Consider the following 9183-nt stretch of genomic DNA (forward strand, 5'->3'; position numbering starts at 1 on the left):
CCATCATTCCACTCAGCCCTGCATGCACCACCCACACCCCTCGCACCGTCAAACCTCCCCCCTCTCATGCACCAGAAAACCCAACTCCTCGCGAGTTCACCACTTAGAACCAGTGCCAGTTAAACATATCCAATATGGCTGCCCATGACCTCCTGGCAATGAACTTTAGTTCATTGTAATGTCCTCAAAATAAAATTTACCATAACAAAATAAAACTACTCCACTCCCAACAAGCACCTGATGCCCTGACATTTGCAAGGTTTCCCAAAAAAGGGTGAGAAAATAGTTGGCACTCCAGCCTTGCCCGAAGCCCCACCCCTTTGACTACTCAGTGCAGTCACACCCATGCACGACCTCCTGTGTCTGCAGACCATATAAAGGGACAGCACAGCCCTGCACCTTGCTGAAGATGCTGTCTCCTGAGCTTGCCCACACTTGTTTCTGTGTTTAACTTCGCTGTTTATGCAAATAAATCTTGCTTCTCTGCTGACCTGTAGCTATGTCTCCTCTTTGAATTCCTTCTTGCAAAGGGGGAAAGAACCTGGGCCCAGCCAAGTCACAACACAGTGCTTCTTGAATCATTTTCTCTAAGAGAGGAAAGCTGGCGCGGTGTCTACTTTATAGGGGTTGTAACCATAGAAGGGTGGCAAAATAGATGAATGAAGCCAAAATTCCACTGAAAGCCTGCTTGCTAAGATTTGTTCCTATATGTCCTGGCAATAGCCACAAACCAAAATAAAATCATCTATGAAAATATTCCTCAAGGATTCCTAAATGCAAATCAAATCCCATCAGAACAAACCAGAGGACTGTGTAATTGCTGTTGTTAAGTGGGTCACCAGCTGGGGCTCGGAAATGTTTTATTACATGGAGTTCTTATTGTTGTTGTATGTGTTATAATTGGATTTAACTAAGAGTTCTTCTAAAGCATGCATCCGAACACAAAACCCACGAGAATGAAAAGAAAAGGTAGAGGACGTCCATCTCAAGTCCATCTTTTTCTATTGATAGAATCGGAGTCCATGCAGCAATTTTCAAGATACCTTAAGGGCCTACAGCCTTTGGCTTCCGACCCGGCCTAAAACCAAGAAGACAATTTCTGGTTTTGAAAACTGTCCTTGCACGTTATTTCTGATTCAGTGGCACGCCAGCCTGCTCCTCGTGCCAGAAATTAGGCCCTCAGGGAACAAAGCAAGGTGTTTTAAAACATGACTTGCACCCCCCACCCCAAATCCTTTCGCTTCACAAATTAAACTACTCAAGCATAGTTCAGAAAAGTCAGAAAAAGCCATAGAATGTACAACTGAAATTTACCCCCTGTAGCATCCCAGGACATTTTCCGTAGAACGAATGGTAGAACAGCCTGGAACAAAAGGCTCTTACCCAATTGATTAGCATTGCCCCAGCGTCCAGCTGGCTACATGAAATTCACTCGTTCAATAAATAACTGAGCATCAATTCTGCAGGACTTTTCATGCTGGCAAGTAGGGAATCTGCAGACCCAGCCCCTGCCTACAAGGAGCTTTCCCAGGGAGACACCCACAGGTGAACAGACCACGTCGCACACTGCCCCCGGGCTCCCTCAAGCAAAAACCCGAGAGCACAAAACTGCGCCCATTGTCTAGTTACCAGTGAATATCTATCAGGTCCTGTGTGAAAGATTTGGGCAAATCCCTGCTCAGATTTTCCCAGGGGGTTTCATAATAAGATACAAACCTTTCCCAAAAGAGAATCAAAAGGAATAAAACAACAAACGCTCCCACACCTAATCACCTCTTACTGGGATGTCATCCCGATTTGAGTTAGTGACCGTTTACCGCTTCCAAGCAAAGGGGTTGGCACGGCTTTCCCTATTCGGACAGTGTCTGATCTCGTTCTTACCCTGGCTTCGTTATCCGCTGTCATAATAACTTGTGGCAGTGAGCTCTCCTGGGTTACTATTCACTGTAAGAGGGAGAGAATTCTTCATTTCATTGGTTTGGACTCAGGGAGAACCATTACGCTTCCATTAGGAGACAAGCTAAGTATAAGCTGGTTAACAGCAGCTGAAAGGGGCCATTCATCACTCTGCTGGGGACATGGATGGGGAAGAGGGTTGGAGGTCTGGCACCTGCTCCCCATTCTGCCTCCCTATAGAAGCCTTTTCCATCTTTCCAACTTCCTCGTCTGTAAGAAGAGAATAAAGCTTGTATAAACAGTGCTTGAAATGTTGCCTCTTGGGCCTGTGTACTAACAGAATCGTCTGTTTTTTTTAAAAATAATAAATTAATAAATTTATTTAAGGGAGAGAGAGAGAAGCAGAGTGCGCCCATTGGCTGGTTTATATCTCATAGGCCCACAATGAAACCAGGGGCTAGAAACTCAGTCATGTCATCAGTAGATACCCTACTTTAGCTATCACCTGCTGCCTCCCAGGGTTGACAGTAGCAGGGAGCTGGAATCAGGGGCAGAGCTTGGACTTGAACTTGGGAAGTCCGATATGGTCTGTGGGCATCCTAATCAGTGTCGTAACCTTCCAGGACAAACATCCACTCCCAGTCTCTTCCTCTTTGAGGAACCGCTCTATCATCAAGGCACACAGACAGGGGGCCACCCTTGGGGGCACAAAAGAGGCCACGGCCATGCATCCTATTGAATATGTTTGCTGTCTTACTTCTACCAGGGAGGCTGTCTCCCTCCCTCTAATTGTTTTATTTGTCCACGTTCTAGATAGTCTTTGGAACCAAGGGTTTTGCATTCCATCATCCAACTGGTGCATTGATTGGACACCTCTATCAAGTCTCAAACCACCAATGTTAAAGGCAGTGGTTGTCGAAATGTGGTCCAGGAGCCCACGAACCACAGACTCTTCATGGGCTCCACAAGTCAAGCACAGGCAAATGCCCTGCAAAGTGTACAAGAGGTGAGCAAATTTCAGTGTTAATGGAATATGACAAACACATTGATAGAGTTTCAGATTATCCACTGCATCTTTAAAATACTGTCACTTGTCAAGCATTTGTTCAGTATCAATACAGAATGTCTACAAACATCTGAAAAAGGCTATGACAATATTCTGCTCTTCTCCCAAGGCGGGGCCTAGATTGTCCTCAACCAAAACAACATATTGCAAGAGACGGAATGCACGAGCAGATGGGAGAAGCTGGCTGCCTGCGATGGAGTCACATGTTACGGAGAGCCGACAAAGGAGAAACAATGCCCTCTTCTCACTAATTTCCCTTTGTTTTGAGAAACTTAGTTGATTTTAAAGAAAATGTGCGGATGTGTTCAGCGCTTTCCAGTGAATTAAGTAAATTTCAAATATGTGTGCGTATTTATTTAACTGAGAGGCAGACAGGATATGGAGTGTTCTCATCTGTTGGTTCAGTTTCCAAAGGCCCCCAGTGCTGGTTGACCCAGGGCCAAAGGTGGGAGCCAGGAATGCAATCCAGATCTCCCTCGTGGGTGGCAGGAGCCCAGTTACTGGAGCCATCCTCACGGCCTCCCAGGGTTTGCACTGACAGGAAGCTGGAGTCAGAAGCCAGAGCAGGGAATTGAACCCGGTACCCCCGTATCAGACATGGGTATCTTAACTGCTAGGCTAAATGTCTGATCCCAGCGTAAATGTTTTCAAATGTCTGTGTTTTTTAAAATGATTTAACTATCAATAGGTATAACGGACACAATCCAGTAACTTTTTAAGTTAAACTTTGTGCCACGAGACCGTTGCAGATTCGCTAGAAACAGTCCAGAGCTTGCCTGTGAGTTTTCCTCCATTCCTGAGAAACGGTGGTCACATCTTGTTAAGCCATAGCACAGGATGTTGACTCCGGGACCCTCAGGTCACAGGGTCCCTTCTGCTGCTCTTGGAGCCACAGCCACGCACTTGTCATTCCCTACTTCTTCTTTAACCCGGCAAACACGAGTCTGCGCAGTCAGGTCATTTTATCACTTCCTGAATGTTCGACCTCCAGGGTTTTGTATCAATGCCTCACTCTTTTTACAGCTGTGTAGTATTCCACAGAATGGATATACTAGAGTTGTCGATGATTCACTCATTGAAGGACATCTGGGTTATTTCCTGTTTTTGTGCTGTTACAAATAAAGCCACTGTGCACATTCTTCTATGGGCTTTTGTATCAACAAAAGTCTTCATTTCTCTGGGTTAAGCTCTCAAAATTGCAATGGCTGCGTGATAGCATGGTTGCATGTTTATTTCTGTTAATTTTATTTATTTTTATTTACTTGAGAGGCAGACACACACACACACACACGCAGAGAGAGAGAGAGAGAGAGAGAGAGAGAGAGAGAGAAAGCGTGCTCCCATCCACTGCCCCAAGTCCACAATGGCTGGGGCTGGAGCAGGCTAACACCAGGACCTGGGAACCCGAGCTAGGTTTCCCACGTGGGCAGCAGAGGCCCAACTACTTGATCATCACCTGCTGCTTCCCAGGGTGCACATTAGCATGAAGCTGGAATGGGGAGAAGCGGGACTTGAACCCAGGCACTACATAACGAGATGCTGGAATCCCAATCAACACCTTGGCCACCAGAACAAACGCCTGCCCTTCATGCTTAGTTTTTGAGAGAAACAGCCGAACTGCTATCCCAGTGGCCTGGTTTTCCTTTGCAGTCTCATCAGCATTGTCTGAGGGATCCAGTTTCCCCTCAGCTCTCGCTGGGGACTTTTATTCAGCCCTTCAATGTGTTTGTGGCGATGGCTCATTGGGGTTTTAGCTTGTATTTGCCTGTGGCTAATGCTATCGCGTGTCTTTAACGAACTTATTTGCACCTGTAGCTCCTCTTTGGTGAAGCATTTCTCCATGTCTTTTGTCAGTGTTCTAACTGGGCTGTTCCCTCTTCTGTTAAATTTCAAGGTTCTTTATATAATTCTAGATAAAGTCCTTTGTGGGATGAGTGGTTGGCAAACATTTTCACCCATTCTGTAGCTTTTTTATTCTCTTAATATTGCCTTTTTCAAAGCAGAAGTTTTTGGTTTGGATGAAATCCAATTTATCAAATTTTCGTTTTATGGATTATGCCTTTGGTTTCAAGACAAAGAATTTTCCACTCTAAATCCTTAAGATTTTCCCTTATGTTTTTTTTTTTTTTTAGACAGATAGAGTTAGTGAGAGAGAGAGACAGAGAAAAAAAGTCTTCCTTCCGTTGGTTCACCCCCCAAATGGCCACTATGGCCAGCGCGCTAAGTCGATCCAAATCCAGGAGCCAGGTGCTTTCTCCTGGTCTCCCATGCGGGTGCAGGGCCCAAGGACTTGGGCCATCCTCCACTGCACTCCCGGGCCACAGCAGAGAGCTGGACTGTAAGAGGAGCAACCGGGACTAGAAACCGGCACCCACATGGGATGCTGGCACCACAGGCGGAGGATTAACCAAGTGAGCCACGGCGCCAGCCCCTTCCCTTATGATTTTCTCCAACAGTTTTATGGTTCTATGTTTATATCCACGATCCATTTTTGAGTTACTTTTTAAGTAACATGTGAGACTTAGGTCAAGGCTCTTTTCTTCCTTCCTTCCTTTCTCTTCCTCCCTCCCTCTTCCTCTCTCTCTCTCTCTCTCTCTCTCTCTCTCTCTCTCATTCACCTGTTGGAGTACAACTGCTCTAGCAGCATTTGTTGACAAGGCTATCATTCCTCCACTGAGTTTCTCTTATTACACCTGGGCAACAATCAGGTGCAGTACTTGTTTGGTCTATTTCTGGGTTCTCTGATAGTTACCATGGATCTTACGTGTTTATTCCTGATCAGTAACATGCAGTCTCCCTTTCTCTGGCTACATAGTAAGTCTTGAACTCAGAACGATGAATTCCTATCATCTTATTCTTTTACAGAATTGCTTTTGCCTATTCTGTCTTTCCAAATAAATTTTAAAATAATATTGACTATAATCACAAAAAATCTTGCTGGGATTTTGATAGGAATTGTGCTAAATCTGTGTGTAAATTTTGGGAGAGTTTATACCTTTACCGTATTGAGTCTTCCAACCCATGACTACAGGATGTCTTTCTACTTCTTTAGATCTTTTTTATTTCTTTTGTCAGCACTGTACAGTTTTTAGCATATAAGTCTTACACACTTTCTAATAGATTTAAACTTAAGAATTTGGAGTGGGTGCTTGACTTACTGGTTAAGATGCCCACATACGATACCCGAGTACCTGGTTCAATGCCAATCCTGGCCCTGGACTCCAGTTGCCTGATGATGTACACCTTCAGAGGGAGCAGTGACAGCTCAAGTAATTGGGTTCCTGGGAGACCTGGATTGTGTGTCTGGCTTCTGACCCAACTTTGTTTGTTGCAGGCGTTTGGAGAGTGAACCAACCAGTTGGAGCTCTGTCTGTCTCTTTATGTCTTTCTCTCTTTCTGTATTCCTCTCAAATAAATGTAAGCATTTTAATTTTGAACTATTGTAAATGGAATTGTAATTTTAAATTTTGGTGTTCATGTACTTATAACAGTATACAGAAACTACTGGTTTTTATGTGTTGATCTTGTATTTGGTAGTTTTGCAGGATTGGGTCTATAAGTTTTTGGTAGATTCCTTGGAAATTTATTTATTTATTCATTTATTTATTTTTTAATTTGAGAGGCAGAGAGAAAGAGAGACAGAGAAAGAGATCTCCAGGGGCTGGCACTGTGGCACAGCAGATTAAAGCCCTGGCCTGCAGTGCTGACATCCCATATGGGTGCCAGTTCAAGTCCCAGCTGTTCCACTTCCCATCCAGCTCCCTGCTAATGTGCATGGGAAAGCAGCAGAGGATGGACCAAATCCTTGGGCTGCTGCGCCCACGTGGGAGACCCAGAGGAAGCTCCTGGCTATGGCCTGGCCCAGCCCTGGTCATTGCTGCCTGTCGCTCCCCGTCTTCGTGGAGGAACGACACTAAACCCTGCCCAGTCTTCATATCCGAGTCATGGCACCATTATGTCGCTCCCCGTCTTCGCAGAGGAACGACACAGGACCCTGCGCTGTTCTTTCGTCTGCTCGGCCCTTCCCGGGTTTGCTGCTGGTTCTTCCTGGGTTGCCTACCGACCCTTCCACCTCCGTGGAAGGGCGGTTCCCCCTGCCGCTTTTCCCCACTTCCGCGGGGGAGCGGCACACCGCCGGCCGGCTCTTCTCGGGGGCTGCACAGGTGTTCCTTCAGATAGATGTTCCCCTTAGATGTTCCTGGTGCATGCTGTCTCTCTCCTCCTTTATAGTCCTCTTCCACCAATCCCAACTCTGCTACCCACACGCCGAGTACGCTGCTCTCCTCCAATCAGGAGTAGGTCCTACAGTTTATTGGTTGAACTGGAGGCAGCTGTGTAGAAGCTGTTTCTCCCTTCTCAGCGCCATATTGTGGGAGAGCAGATGCATAGAATAAGTCTTAATTCCAGTAACTTAGTCTAGTCCGAGTTGCTCCCCATAGCTGCCATTTGAGAGAATGAACCAGTGGATGGAAGACCTTTCCCTCTCTCTCTCTCCCTCTCTCTGTAACTCTATCTTTCAAATAAATAAATCTTTTAAAAAATAAAATAAAATAAAATAAAATAAAATAAAATAAAAAAGGAGCTCCTGTCCACTGGTTCATGCACCAAACATCCATAATGGCTGGGACTGGATTAAGAGGCTAAGGCCAGGAGCCAGGAGCTCAATCCTGTTCTCTTCCATGGGTGGCAGAAGCCCAACAAGTTGAGCCCTCACTGCTGCCCCCAAGGGCCCACAACAGCAGAAGCTGAAATCTGGAGCTGGCACTGGGAATGGAACCCAGGCACTCCCATATGAAGTGCACCTGTCCTAATTGTTACCTTAACCTCTAGGCCAAATACCCACTCCTTCCATGGGGATTTCTGTGCAGCCGTGCTATCTGCAGATAGGGAAACTTCGATTTCTCCCCTCACTGCACTCTGTGAATTTCCTTCCCTTGCCTGTTGACACTGGCTAGACCTGGAGTGAGTGGTGGGAGTGCACGCTGCACGTTCCTGCCTTGTGTCTGAGCTCAGGGGGAAGCAGCGAGCTTCTCATCATTAGGCTTGTGTGCCTGCTGCTCATGAAGTCGAGGGAGAGCCCTCCTATTCTTATTTTTAAACAGTTTTTAATATCCCGAGTGGATGTTAATTTTGTCAAATGCTTTTGGTGCATGGCTTGTTATGATATATGGTTTTTCTTCTTTAGTCTGTTAATATGATGGATTTACATTGATCGATTTTTCAAATTTGAACCAGTCTTACATACCTGAAATAAACACTTCTTGGTCATGATGAATAATGCCTCTATTGCTACCAAGTTCTTTTGGATATTTTGGATATTGGCTATCTTGAAGGCTATTGGTCTATAGTTGCCTTTTAATACACTGTCTTGGTGTAGTTTTGGTATCAGGGTATTACTAATTTTGTAAAATGACCTGGAGAATGTTCCTTCTCTTCTATTTCCTGGAATAGATTGTGTAGATTTAGTATTAACTTTTAAAAAATAAATGGTGGAATTACCTGAACTTGGAGATTGCCTTTAATGCAATCAAACTATCAGTAATTTAATTACCAGCAAAATTACCTGAACTTGGAGACGGCCTTTACTGGGTTATTTCATAGTAAATTCAATTTCTTTAATAGTTATGGGAATATTCAAGTTATATAAATAAATAAATCTTTAAAAAGTTATTGAAATTCTTAAAAAAAGATTATTTTGGTGTAAACATTTATTTATTTAAATATTTATTTATTTATTTAAAGATTTATTTATTTTACCTGAAAGTCACAGTTACACAGAGAGAGGAGAGGCAAAGAGAGAGAGAGAGAGAGGGAGAGAGAGAGAGAGAGAGAGGTCTTCCATCTGCTGGTTCACTCCCCAGATGGCTGCAACGGCCGCAGCTGCACCAATCCGAAGCCAGGAGCCAGGAGCTTCTTCCAGGACTCCCACGTGGGTGCAGGGGTCCAAGCACCTGGGCCATCCTCTGCTGCTCTCCCAGGCCATCAGCAGGGAGCTGGATCAGAAGTAGAGCAGTCGGGACACCAACTGGTACCCATACGGGATGCTGGCATCACAGGCAGCAGATTAACCTACTACACCACAGCGTCATCCCAGTTTGGGTCATTTTATTTAAAAAAAAAAAAAGCATAATAATTTATGGTAGGGTCTGGTGCTATGGCGTAGTGGGTAAAACTGCCTCCTCCAGTGCCGGCATCCCATATGGCCACCAGTTCGAGTCCCT

This window comes from Oryctolagus cuniculus, chromosome 8 (assembly GCF_051225735.1).
Source record: "Oryctolagus cuniculus isolate XC-2025 breed Fujian yellow rabbit chromosome 8, ASM5122573v1, whole genome shotgun sequence".
NCBI lineage: Eukaryota > Metazoa > Chordata > Mammalia > Lagomorpha > Leporidae > Oryctolagus > Oryctolagus cuniculus.